The sequence below is a fragment of the Callithrix jacchus genome, chromosome 6 (assembly GCF_049354715.1).
Source record: "Callithrix jacchus isolate 240 chromosome 6, calJac240_pri, whole genome shotgun sequence".
In the NCBI taxonomy this organism is placed as follows: Eukaryota; Metazoa; Chordata; class Mammalia; order Primates; family Cebidae; genus Callithrix; species Callithrix jacchus.
In genome coordinates, this window is record NC_133507.1 from 38,714,524 (window position 1) to 38,729,195 (window position 14,672).

The window sequence follows — 14,672 nt, forward strand, 5'->3', positions numbered from 1 at the left end:
GTCCAGAAATCCCTGGAGTTCTGCTGTCAAAGGTAGGAGATTAGCGTATCCCAGCTCCAGGAGATAGATCAATACATTCAGCATTTCTGTTTTTGTTCCTACAAGGTCCCCAGCTGACTGGATGGTGCCTACCCACGTTGAGGGTGGATCTTCTCTACGTACATGCACTCACTCAGACTCACATGCTAATCTCTGGAAACACCCTCTTAGACACAGTCAAAAATAATGCTTTGCCAGATTTCCAGGTTTTTCTTAATGTAGGAAAGTTGACTCCTAAAATTAGCCATCACAGCATCATCTCACTGACAGGGGTGGGCTTTCTGTAGTCAATTTACTGTGGTGAATCTTGCAATCCTGGGCTATCAGCAAAGCTATGGATTCACATCTTCCAAACTTAGAAGCACATACATTTGAGATAATTTGACATTTTTTGAAAATGCACTTAAATTAAATGTGGAAGACCTGAAGTAGAGAAAGAATTTAAAAGCTAATGATATTATCTTTTAATAATCCTATGAAAGCACAGGACTGATTTTATAGCACACAGAATAACCAACCTTCACACCTAAACATTAAGTTTTGCCAGGGAAAAAGATTTGGAAGGAGGAAACAAACAAATCACAGGTAGTTGTGCAGGTAAAATAAAACTATATAAGCTAACTAAAAATCAGAGTAATAAGGAGCAAGGATGATTTGACAATAAAAATCAAGACACACTGAACAAAATTTTAAATATATGCTTAAAAAGGATTGATGAGGAAATGAGAAAAATTAAGATATAAGTAGATTTTAAAAATCAGAATAAGATATATAATAATTAAAAGATTCAAATTCTTATGCTATATTTCTTGAATATTCTGTATTTAGTGTAAATGTGGGTATGGTGGCTCGTGCCTGTAATCCCAGTGCTTTGGAAAGCTGAGGCAGGAGCATCACCTGAGGCCAGGAGTTTAAGACCAGCTTGGGCAACATAGCGAGACCTTGTCTCTACAAAAAAAATTTTTTTTAAATTAGCTGGGCATGGTGGCAGATGCCTATAATCCCAGCCACTCAGGAGGCTAAAGTAGGAGAATAGCATGAGCTCAAGCGTTCAAGGTTACAGTGAGCTATGATCATGCCACTGCACTCCAGTCTGGGTGACAGAGCAAGTCTCTGTCTCTAACAGAGAGAGAGAGAGAGCGAGAGAGAGAGAGAATGAGAGAGAGAGTCATCATTAAAAGAACAAAGTCTGAGCATTACCATGTCAATATTTTCCATAGTAATATAATATGAAATTGTAATAAACATAAATCTAAATAAGTGTAAGAAATAAAGACTACAGTAAACAGTAAAAAGCCAAGCACTATTGTGGAGTTAAAGAATGAGAATGACATTTAGAATAATCTTAGCATCCTCTGACATAAAAAATTTACTGGAATTAAAGAAGCATATGATCTGAATTGCTTTAATTACAAAAATAAAAGAAGTTGGCTCTAAAGTGAAACTGACTAAACAAATAAACTAAGTGCAACCAGGGTCAGAAGATAAACTACAGTGGTCTTGTCAAGGTCTTCATCTTGAAAGGGACAAAAACTGACAAGTGGGTGGAAGCTTCAGATAAAGTAGAAAATAAGCAAAATTAACAGCCTCGAGGATCTGGTAACAGCCAACCTTTCTCCATTTTTAGCCAAACTCCACCATGATTTGAAGATCAGTCCTCACGAGGGGACAATGGACTTTGTGTATTCATTCTCATCTTGAATTTAAATACCTTTTTAATCAATGGCCTAGAATGAATGCAGTCACTTTTTCTGCAGTCACAAACTCACCACTAGGCTGCAGTCTTAGCTCAACTGCTTCTTTTAAAATGTCTATCCACAAGTACTTTGCCATTTTATTGGTTAAATACATTTTACTTCTCCCTAAGACTAAAGCTCATACAAGCCATATTCAGTTGATCAATCAGTTCAGCAGCCTATTTAGATTCCATTAACAGATGCATTGTTTTTCAAGAGCATTAAAGCTCACAAATTGCCCCTCAAAGAAGTTCTCACTCATCGACAAAACACATGATCATGTAGTTAAAAAAAATCCCATAGGTATTAAAAGCCTCTAATTTCAATATACAACCAACCTCTAATTAATAAGAACATACGTTCCTCTCTTTGTCTCCATTGCTTTTTCTTGGGTCCTAAAATTCCCACATAAGAATCAGTGTTGCTGAGCTGATTCCTTTGAAAAGTCAAGCTGATTCCTTTGAAAAGTCTACCTGTTATGGTACTTCCATTAGTAGTTCCCCAAATGAGCTTCATGTAATATTAATTCCTTAATCCCCAAAAGCATATTTAAAAGGAACTTGGTACTTTTTATTTTGAAAGGGAAAACCCAGAGATAGATGAAAATAAAATAAGGAAATGAAACTATATCATATTTACAATTTATTTGAATACTTTTCTAAAGGAAGTGTCCATAAATGTGGTGTTTCCATTCCATGAATGACTCATACGTTTTTGAATATTTTGGAGAGGGTAGATAGCTATCAAAAAATGTTCTGAAGAAAATAATAAGCCAGGCCTGGTGGCTCATACTTGTAATCCCAGCACTTTGGGAGGCCAAGGCAGTTGGATCACTTGAGCCCAGTTGCTCACGACCAGCCTGGGCAACGTAGAGAGACCCTGTCCTTACAAAAAATTAAAGAACTAGCCGGGTGTGTTGGCACATGCCTGTAGTCCCAGCTACGTGGGAGATTGAGGTGGGAGGATCACTTGAGCCTGAGAAGTCAAGGCTACAGTGAGCTGTGATACACCACTGCACTCTAGCCTGGGTGACATTGCAAAACCCTGTCAAGAAAAAAAAAAAAAAAAGAAAAATGAAAGGCTTGGATTTTTAGTTGGAGTACATTTTTAAAATAATTTCCAACATTAATAATCTATCAAATTATAATTATAAAATAGGTTATATGTGATCACACAAACTCCCCCAAATTCTTTTTTTTTTTTTTTTTTAAATTTTTTATTGGATTATAGGTTTTGGGGTACATGAGCAGAGCATGCAAGACAGTTGCGTAGGTACACACATGGCAGTGTGCTTTGCTTTTCTTCTCCCCTTCACCCACATTTGGCATTTCTCCCCAGGCTATCCCTCCCAAGAATAAGCAACTGGTAATAGACACATAAAATAGAGAACACTCATTAAGAGCCTAATACCTGTTAGATCTCATAGTTGGTGTTGATATGCACTACTTCTTTTAATCTGCCCAATGATGCTATAAGGTAAATTCCTTTATCATCTAAGCAATCTCTGCCTTGCATGGAAGTGTGGGACTTCAAAAATGACTGTGCAACCTCAAACTGTGCCAAGATATCTTAATAATTAAAGGCAAAAATTACAGTTGTCCTATGACTTCAAAAAATTGTCAGAACTCTAAAATTTTTCTTACTGCTGGTTATAAATACATATGGAAATTTTAAAAATTATAAAACAAATAAGTTAGCATACTGCAATTTAAAGCATCAAAAACATAGAGAATTAAACTGATTTAGTTCTTCAAAAATAATTGACAGTAGTTTGAATGGTTCCAGCCTTGTTCTTCCTTCATATAACACAATATAGAGCAGGTGTCTTTTCTATGCATCGGAAAATCATTATACTCCTTTCTAAGTGGGTATCAGCTTTCATTTTATCCTTTATGCTTTCAATGTCATCAAATATCTCTAAGACTTCCTTTAATGTGAAGTTTTCTTGCCAGCATCACTTCCTCTGAGACAGGGCTCCCCAACCTTTTTGGCGCTAGGGACTGGTTTCATGGAAGACAACTTTTCCATGAAAAATTGTGGGGGCTGGTTAGTTTCAGGATGAAACTGTTATACCTCAGATGATCAGAAGATTATCATAAGGTTCATGAAACCCAGATCCCTCTGATGAGCAGTTCACAGTGGGGTGTGCCCGCCTATGAAAATCTAATGCTACAACTGATCTGACAGGAAGTAGAGCTCAGGCAGTGAATAAACTTACCCGTTGCTCACCACCTCCTGTATAGTCTGATTTCTAACAGGCCATGGACTGGCACTGGTCCGAGGCCCTGGGGTTGGGGACCCCTGCTCTGAGACAGCTTCATCATTTCATTACAACTACTTTACTCATTTGTGTTGATAAGTCTGCCTTTACAAAGTTCCTCTGGTTACATATCTAGGGTCTTTCACATTGCAGTAATGTCAACATTCCCTCAGCCCACTATTTCTCTTATAACTCCATTTATGTTCAATTTGAATTTCATTGCCAGCATTACCACTTTTCATTTCTTTGCTGCGCTGCATCTTTTTGGCCAATTTTTTCTTTTGATTATCTGTTTTTGTTTTTGTTTTTTCAAAATGTCACATGGATTTGTCACTGGGAGCCAAGGAATTAACACCAACTGTGGTAGGAGTTATTAAGAAATTATTTTATGCAGATAGGAGAAAGAGTCCTTGGAAGGTTTTTTGCAGCTCTTGTCTAGCATGAAAGCCCTGACTCTTAGACCCGGCTGGCAACCTTTAATATGCAAATGTAAGCCCTTAGAGACTGGGTCCACCCAACATGGCGATTCCCACTGTTGTCCTCTTGCCCTTGACCATGTGCTTGGCAGCATGGCCGCCCCCACACATCCCCACATGTGTGGAACATCATGGCATCCTGCATTTGCATACTAAAAGGCTAGGATGGGAGTGTCAGTTTTTTTCATGAGCTACGTGAATGACAAGCCTAGTCCAACAAATCCTGTGAACCTTATGAAAATCAGACACCACCTCCTCTAGCCATTGCGTATAACTAGTTATTACCTAAGCGCAGGGTTCCCTCTTTTGGCTTTGGAGCCCCTCTCTGTCGCTCTACATGGGAGCCTCTTCCTTCGCCTTCTGTTTTCTTTCTTGCCTATTAAACTCTCTGCTCCTTAAAACCACTCCATGAGTGTCCCTGTCATTTTATCTAAACCGTCATGTAGACCAAGAACTCTGGTGTTCCTCCACTACAGAGCCATATCACAACTACATGTTTACTGTTTGAGTGTGAACAGAATGATAGATGAACAGTAACGAATAACCATCAGGCTTTTTAAAAAATGATGAGACTTTCCACTAATCAAGATATGCATTGTTATTTACATAGCGATTTGAGGACTTGAGGAGTTGGTAGCAGTTTGTGTTTTATGCAATTACTCTCAGTTAATATACCATGGTAACCAAAATTTGAATCATGCCATTGGGCCCTGGCATTATTTAACTAAACCATTGTAACTAAACTGTATACATAAAAGAAATGTGAGAAGCGAGGACTGCCTTATTGAATTTATGTGATGAGGAGGATTAGAGACATTAAGTCATTTTCCCAATATTACACTGCAAGTAAGGGGCTAGGATTCTAGCCCAAGTCTTTCTAGCTGTAATACTCAGCTAGAAAGTATTAATTGCTTTGGTAATAGTTACCTTTTATTCCTACAAGTACTTGAGTTCTGTTTAAAGATGTGCTTTTTACTTTTCCGTTTAACAAAGTGATAGTATCTCATATTTTGAGGAAGATTGAACTATTCACTAGTCTGTTTTCCAATCTGTGTTCCCAAGAAGTTATTAATAGTTGTGGCAAAGGCCTTAAGGCAGTGTGCCTGGGGGCTTGAGGGGCATGAAGAAGGCCATTGTGGCTGGAGGAGGGAACATGAGAAGAACTAGGGATGCAGGATCAGGGGTACCAGGGGCCTAGGGATGCAGGATCTTATAGGCCTTGGCTTTTATTCTGTAAGAGATGGGAAACTACTAGAATATTTTTAACAGGCCAGGCATGGTGGTTCATGCCTGTAATCCTAGCACTTTGGGAGGCCAAGGCAGGCAAATCACTTGAATCCAGAGGATCGAGACCAGCCTGACCAACATGGCGAAACCCTGTCTCCACTCAAAATACAAAAAGTAGCCAGGCATTGTGGTGCACGCCTGTAATCCCAGCTACTCGGGAGGCTGAGGCAGGAGAATTGCTTGAACCCAGGGGACAGAGGTTGCAATGAGCTGAGATTGCACCACTGCACTCCAGCCTGGGCAACAGAGTGCAACTCCATCTCGAAATAATAATAATAATAATAATAAATAAAAACAAATGATTGTGGTATAGAAACAATGAAAGAACATCCTTCCCTTTCTCAGGTCTGGCAGCTAAGGGAAGGAGATACAAAGGAGAGAGGTAGAGGGTGATAGAAACGGATACGTGAACCACTTTCTGCTCTCTTGCTTTGGCCTGGAGATGGAGAGGAGTGTTTAAGAAGTGAGTGAAACACCAAAGGCAGAGGAGCAGCTCTTGTCCCCTAGAAGGAATTCACTCAGGCTTCTCCTAGGCCAACATGCAGCAGTTGCATCCAGGAAACATTGATATGGCATGGTCAAGCAGAGAGAGGTCAAGAGGTTAAGCTTTCCCAAGCTACCTTGAATCCTGGGTGGTACAGATTAGACTCAATACTTACTCAGTTGGGCTGAGAATCCTTCCAGTGGTGGTTATGGCAGGGAAGGTGCCCTGAAGCACTAGAGTCAGAAGGTGCCTAGAAGGTAGACTTCTTAGACAGGCCTTTATGGCAGTCACAGGTTTCAGATGCGGGCCTTACTACCTGGAAGTATACAGAAAACTTGTACTTTCAGTTAGGATCATCATCATCGTCACCTAGGAGCTGGTTAGAAATTTAAATTTGCAGGCCTCACCCCAAACCTACTTCATCAGAATCTTGTGGGGGGTGAGGCCCAGGAATTTGCATTTTAATTATTTCTCCAGGTGATTCTTATTCATGTTAAAATTTGAGATGCACTGGTCTATAGCACCAATAGTAGCTAAAAGGCTGAGTCAGTCAGTGGATATCACAGGAAGCCTCTTCTAATCCAGATAGTACAGCAGCCTACATTAGCAACCAAACAAAAAGAAAACATTGCCAGCCTAAAAAGGGGAAAGCGAATGTAGCACACTCACTGTGGAGCCAAAGAGATCGTCTCTTCCCATATAGATCCTATAAGCCACACACTTCTCTCCTCATATATCTGGCTTTCTTGTGGGAGCGAGAGGCTAGATAAGAGACAGTATTTTATGCAAGAGAAGTTTAGCGCTAAAAGAATTATCTAAAATATTGGCTAGAACTTCATGTTGGATTGGGCATTGTTTTTGTTTTCTTCTTTTAAGAAGTGGGTGGTGGGCACTGGGAAGACCAGATCAACTACAAAGCGAAGAAGCTGTAAATTATCTGCACACTTAAATCATTGTGTCACACAAGAACAGAAAATGAAACACCGCATGTTCTCACACATAAGTGGGTGTTGAACAATGAGAACACATGGACACAGGGAGGAGAACATCACACACCAGGGCCTGGTGGGTGGGGAGCTAGGAGAGGAATAGCAGGGGGCAGGGCGATTGGGGAGGGATAGTGTTATACCGGACCGAGCATAGAAAGTCAACACCAAGACAAAAGTATGCCAAATTGCAGGGTTTATTGCCGGCCACCACGGAGGACTCACGTCTCTCCAACCCGTGGCCCCGTAAAAGAGGGTGACAAGACTTTTTATACCTGTAAAAATCACCTTGGGGGTGAGGGGAGGGGATGGGGGAAGGGGCTTCAGACATTCCGAGGGCTAGTGGATTCAAATCACCTTCTGGGCGGAGATGAGGGTGAGGGCGTTCCGGACATTCAAGTGGATTCCGGGGTGAAGATGAGGGTGAGGGGCTCCGGACATTCTGAGGGCCAGGGGACTATTAGACATTCTCATTGTCACTTAAGCGGTTCACAAATGCTAAGATTAGCATTCGTTTACACGTCATCTGTGTAGGGGTGGGATCCATAGATTTTTAATTACTTGGTGCCAGGATGGAATTATCTGGGGGTGCTTATTCTGGTTATTACCAGTAAACAAAGGCCAGCAATTCTGGCAGTTACAGATAAGAGAAGGTAAGCAGCTTTATTTACCTCTTTGCATTCTGCAAAATAAACTAGCAGTTTTACAGAAGCCAAGGTTAGCAGTCATTGTGAGGAGAATGGAAACAGTTTTGTCTTTTATAAAATGGCATGTTCAGGTTCTAACTCTAGGCCGCATTAGGAGAAATACGTAATGCAGATGATGGGGCAGTGGTTGCAGCAAACTACCACCATGGCACGTGTACACCTATGTAACAAACCTGCACAATCTGCACATGTACCCCAGAACTTAAAGTATAATAAATAAATAAGTAAACTCTAAAAAAATTACTGTTACAATTACAGTATGTTAACATGTATTGTGAAACTCTAAAAGTGAAAGACTGTGTGTAGCATTTCCACACGAATTTAAACACAGATCCCTACTTAGGTTTTTTCCTTCAAGAATAAGGAAAGCTAACCCTATTGCATACTTACTGTTTTCTAGGGTCTATATTAATTAAAAATACTTCACAATAACATTATAGGATAACACTAAAGTAGAATCCAGTCTCGCTCCCACTCTAGTCTAGGAAATTTGCAGCAAGGCTCATGAGGATTTGTCTCAGGGATTTTTACTTACACAATCCCCTTTCATAATTTTGTATTTTTCTCTGTAAGAAAGCCACCATATTTCAGCACCACCACACCTTGCCACCTGACTGCTGACTACATGAAATGGAAGGTCCACAACAGAGCTTAGCTGATAAAGAAAAATAACAAGGGGAAAAGATCTGTATTAGCCACTTACATTTTAGAGACCAGAAAACTGAGGTCTGGAGAGATTAAGTAGCTCATTCAAAGTCATACCATTAGTGGCCTCATGCGCTGGGATGTGAACCCTGGCCATCTGACACCATACCTTCACACCCGTCATCACTAGGCTATGCTGCCTCTCTTCAGCTAGATCTATCATTTCCATAGTAAGCTAGTTTTTTAATTCATTTAGTAGAGTAGAGTGATGGGTCTTGGGAAAAAAATATAAATCTGTCTAAATACATTCATAGAAAGTTAAATAGCCACACAAGAGTTTAAGAATAAAGCAAAACCAATTCTGGGCCAGATGGGAAACTGAGAGTAGGTTGCCTGTCTCACCCAACTCTGGGCATACTAGAAGAGAGAAATGGAAATTTATGGAACCCAGAGCCATGCTCAGTAATGAAAACAAACCCTGTGAGTGGTCCTTAGGAATTAAAAGGTAGTACCAATGTAGAGAGAAAATAGTGGTGAGGATGGAAGGGAGGACTAGCAGGCTACAACTGGGATATGGATTGAGGTAGAAAATGTGCTAACTGCATCCTTCAAAAGGCATGTGTTGGAAGCTTAATCCCCAATGCTATGGTGTGGGGAGATGGGGACTAGTGGGAGGCATTTAGGTTATGAGAGCTCCACCCTCATGAATGGATGAATGATGATCATAAAAGGGACTGAAGCTGTGAGTTCAATCTCTTGATCTCTCACATGTACTCTCCTGCCCTTTTGTTTTCTGCCAGGGAATAACAACAAGAACACTCACCAGATGCGGTTCCTTGATCTTCAACTTCCCTGCCTCCAGAACCATGACCCAATAAATTTCTGTTCATTATAAATTACTTGGTCTCAGGTATTTTTAAATGTAAGCACAAAATGGACTAAGAGTGCTAATGGCATGTTATTTTTTTCCTCTTTTTTCCTGTGGCATCACAAAACTGGAGGTATAATCAGAGTCAGTCAAGCTGTGGCCAGAGTGAGAATATACCTCTTCTATTTAATGTTGAAAGTTTGACAAGGGCTTGCAAGTTTGCATAGAAATCAGAGCTGTGAAAAACAGGGCATTTGGTATGCATCATCATGCACACATACACATGCATATAGTACAAGAGTATGAACTTTCCTAGAACACTGCCTGTTACATTCATCTCATGAAGATGGATAGCAAGGGTATCAACTGGGGTAGCCACGTGAAAATGTGATAGACCCTGGATCTAGCTGGAGTGAGAAGTCAGAAGAAGTAGCGCCAGTAAGCCCCTGACCATTTCTCCTATTCCTCACCTCATTCTCTGACCAGAAAAGGACATCACAAATAAAGGCATTGTTCTGAGACATAAACAGTGTCTCTAGTGGAGGGACTGAGAATATCCCAAGGGAGAAGTAGACCCTTGAAAGGGAAAACAGGAAATAATGGTATCCAGATTAAAATATATGCTCCTTGCCTCATCTCTCCTCCCCCTCCGTCTCTCTCATTCTCTCTCTCTCTCTCTCTCTCTCTCTCTCCCTCCCCCCCCCTCCCTCCCTATAAGTCAACGCCTAGAATTTTGTTCCTGGCAAATGTCATTAACCAAGGAAGTAGATTATGCCAAGGAATAAAGATGATCTTAAGGTGAAAAACAATTACATCTCTAGGAAACATGAGCATTTTGAAATATTGAAATAATGATAAATTACAACAAAATTTCACAATATCAAAGACTAAAAGAAAATTTTAAAAGCTTCCAGAGACAAAAAGAAGATATGAATTTCAAAAAGATCACATTAAAAAAATAGGCATTAGAATTTTGAATAGCCACACTGGTTAGAAGAAGACAATTATATTTCAAAGTTTGTAAGGAAAATACATTTACTCTTAAAAACTTTATTTTCTAACTAAACCAGAAAAGTATGAGGAGAAATAAATTTCAGAAAATGTATTATATATCCCTTTGAAATAACTATTATAGGCCACACTTCAGGAAAAAGAGAGCTGAATCCAGGAGTAGGCAGTGAGATATGAAAAGTGTGAATGAGTAAAGAATTACAGACTTTCTTATTGTCTAAATGAGAAATTACTACAACTAAACCCACTCAATCATCATGAACCTGGAAATAAAATGCTAAAGGACACAAACAGGAACTTGGGGCATATGGATAGAGATCAAAGCATGATAAGAACCAGTGAAACTTACTGATTTGTTTGGGGGAAAGACTGAGATATCAATAAGCTTTGGCTATTTTCCCTTCTCTTAGGTGGTTCAGTAGCCTATGAGTAACCACCAGAAGAATAAGAGTAACTTTGAAAACAGCAGAAGCAAATTGATTATCCAACAGATGGTAGGAGAAGAAAAAAAGAAACACAACCCAGGAAGAAAGCAGTGTCTTACCCTAGTTTGCTTTAAAAAGACAGCCTGAATCAAGGTCTTGTATGCAGGTAGATTACTTTGTAAAAGTATCTCATGGAACAGGGGTAGGGGACTAGGAAGAGTGAAACAGGGAAGGAAAGCCAATTTATTGGTACATCAAGTTGATTAACATAATGGGCAACTAGGACTCCATCCACTAGAGAGGGACTTCTGGTGCATGCAGAATGCACTCCAGAATTGTCTACTACTCCTGGGATAGAAAAGATGAATATTTATCTTCTAGCTCCTATACTTCATTGATTAAGGGTTATCCATAGGTGTTAAGTCCTCTGTACTTCTTGGTTTGTCCACATGTCGTAAGGGTGAGAGGTTCCTGCAGGGATGTCAGGCAGTGGTGATAAAGAAGCCCTGAAGTAGAAATCAACAGATCATAGTGCAGTTGAGACAATATGCTGTCAGCCATAAAATGAACCTAAAAGATGACAGCAATAATTATAACAACAATCATTGCAAATGGGCTCAACTGATCATACTGTTAAAGAAATGTAGTACTATGCTATTCAAACATTGAAGAAGGCATACACACGTTGAGTATCTTTTTTGACACTCTTGCCCACTCTATTAGATTGACTGTCTCTCAGTAACTGATTAAAGAGATAACAAGTTAAGTAGAACCTCATGAGGAAAATTTCAAAGGACTTCAAACTAAATGAAAAAGCTGACTAAGAGAAAAAGGAAGGAAGGTGTGAATAAATAATATACTACACAAAAAGTGAAAATTGCTGAAAGATTTACAGGTTTTCTTAAATTATGAGAGAATACCCTGAATTATAAGTTAGTAAATTTGAAAAAAAATGATGAAACAGAAACAACTTTTAGAAAAAAACAAAATTTCAAAATTGCCCAAGGTGAAAGAAAACTTGAATAGACTAATGGGAACTAAGAAAATCTGGCCAGTTATTTAATAATACAAAAAGACCTAAAATTGGCTGAGTCTAGATGGTTTTATTGGTGGAAAAGCTACTCAATTCATTTCATAATGCCAGTATAGTGTTCACACTAAATTTGATAAAAAGAAGAAAAGAAATTATGGGCAATTTCACATATAAGCATAAATGCAAAATTTCTAAAAATATTATCTGAATCCAACATGCTATAAATAATAACAACACCACATCATGATCAAATATGGTTAAAATCAGAAAGGCCACATCTAAAGGAGGAAAGTCATTTGACCAGCTCAACAAGTGTAGAAAAAGAATATGATAAAGTCCAACGACTACATATAATAAAAAGCTGAAAAGAAAACTACAAATGGAAGGGAATTCCCTTTCTTTGATAGTTATCTATCAAAAGCCTATTAAAAATCAGAATAATGGAGAAACTTTAGAAGCCTTCCCTTCACATTCAGCATTTGGGAAATAAGACAGGTGCTTATTATTGACACAGACGTTGTAGGCCAACAAAAGACAAGCCAAAAATTAAGTAAATAAAAAATAAATAAGAAGCAAATATGAGATCAACATGTAAGAATCTATAGCGTTCCTCATTCTGACAATTAGAAAATATCACTTACAACTGTAACAAAAACATTAACAAGTCTCCCTACATAGATCCACAATAAATATGTTTTTAAAATGTAAAATTCTATTAAAGGTTACAAATAAGGCCAGAATAAATTGAGGGATATACCGTATTCTCATACAGAAGTGGGAAGAATATAATTTATTATATATCTAGCAATATGAATTTTAAAACATGATGTTGAATAAAATAGCAAACAGAAACAAAGTATACAATGTGTGTAAAATTTATAAACAAACACAAAAAACAATTTGTGTGTGTGTGTGTGTGTATGTGCACATTCTGGTATGAACTCTGCTTCGTTTCCCCCCACCCCCAGGATATAGAGCCTAAGAACTCTGCTTCTTGATCTCTCTCTCTCTCTCTCTCTCTCTCTCTCTCTGTGTGTGTGTGTGTGTGTGTGTGTGTGTGTGTGTGTCTAAGTTTAAGGTGGGGAGGCTTATTACTGCCTGCATAAGTGCCTTAAATGGTAACCTAGGCTGGTCCTGGAAGATGTAATATCTCTAAATACCTAGCTCAGTTTATCTGAGGTTGAAAGAGATTATGCTGGCACATTCACTAGGTTAGAATGATAATAAAAATCCTTCAAATGCATTTACAGTGTAATATCATACTTCTACTTAGGTTTATTAATGCAATATCACTTGATGGTTAATGGACACTGGGCACTCTAAGGCTCAGTCTTCTATTTGAGATGATGTATCACTCAGTAATTTGATTTCTGAGTCTTGGTATTGGGACTCAGCCATGAGAAGGAATCTGATTTCACTTCTGGGGTGGAAAGAAGCAAAGCAACAGATATGTTCCAATACAAGTTTTGTTTTGTTTTCAAAGTAGGCATTTTCATGTGATATCTAAGTTGCCTGGTAGATCCATGCCTCTCTCAATTGGTAACCTCCTTGCTGTTAGCAATCTTCTTCCCAGGCCCATGTGTGCATCAGAACTTACCCTGTGCTCTGATGGGCTCTCTGCTCTCCCACAGCTTAAATCACCTGCCTTTGGCACAAAATTAGAATCACTGCTTTCCAATTCTCTACTGATTCCCTTTAGAAAGATTAAGAGTCATAAAGAAATAGTTCTGATCTTGCACCCTGTCTTTAAGCTTCTAAGTGCTTTGAGATTAGTCCCTGGGGCATGGTGGAAGCTTCCCTCCCCACAATGACAATGCCCTACGTTTTTCCTCTCCTCCTTATGGTAGACTTAGAGTGTGTAATAGAGGCAAAGGACATTCTCGGAGATGGTCAACACAGCATCCAGCATACATGAACAGCTGTAAGACATGGCCAGAAACATTTCATTCTCCAACTCTATCTGCCTATGTATCACTGATCACAACTTCTAGATCATTTTTGGGACCAGGTAAATCTGTGATAATAAATAGTGATGTTATTTAAGTGACATAATTATCCTATATAAGAGAATGAAATAAATGGCTATGTTTTTTTTCTATTCTGTCATCTACAATTGAATTTATTCAATAATATCATTATTACTTATTCTCTTTATCATAACTCTGGTTTCAACTTATATCTGAGAAGAATCTAGGCTAGATCTAGAATTAGCTTTTGGGAAAGAGCCTTTAAAGAAAAACATGCTTAATTCACTTCCTGATGCACAAGGGAAAATAGTGTTACAATAGGATGCAAAGACCACTGTTTTGTATGGCCCTGGAAAACAATGCTTATTATTCTCTGTGAAAATTTGAATACAGTTGATGCAGTGGAGAGGCTTGGCAGTTTTTGAGATGATTCACCATCTCATACTGTGATATTTAATCTGAAATGTTTTCCATTTTTAAGATAAAGGTAGTTTTCAACTTACTGCAATATAGCTTTACATTCCTTGGCTAAATATACTCTCACTATGTGACACTTACAAAGCAGCACGTTTCACTGAGTAATCCACACATTCTGATGTCAGACTATTACATTTTGTTATGATTCTTTCTAGGTCTCATCTATACCAGGACTAGGGGTTTTCAAAATGTGGTTCATGAGCCTTCAGGATCACTGTCACCTAGGAACTTGCTAACAATGCAACTCTCTTGCTCTACCCCAGACCTACTG

General features: G+C 38.8%; 1 long non-coding RNA gene across 1 annotated transcript in view; it reads left to right on the forward strand.

Annotated features, from left to right (window-relative positions):
- The window catches only part of LOC108592246 (uncharacterized), a 29,194-nt gene extending 19,678 nt beyond the window's left edge, over positions 1–9,516 (forward strand). Inside the window, exon 4 of the long non-coding RNA XR_001912308.4 lies at positions 9,421–9,516. This is a non-coding gene — a long non-coding RNA (uncharacterized LOC108592246). The remainder of the gene's footprint in view (positions 1–9,420) is intronic.
- The last annotated feature ends 5,156 nt before the right edge of the window (positions 9,517–14,672 follow it).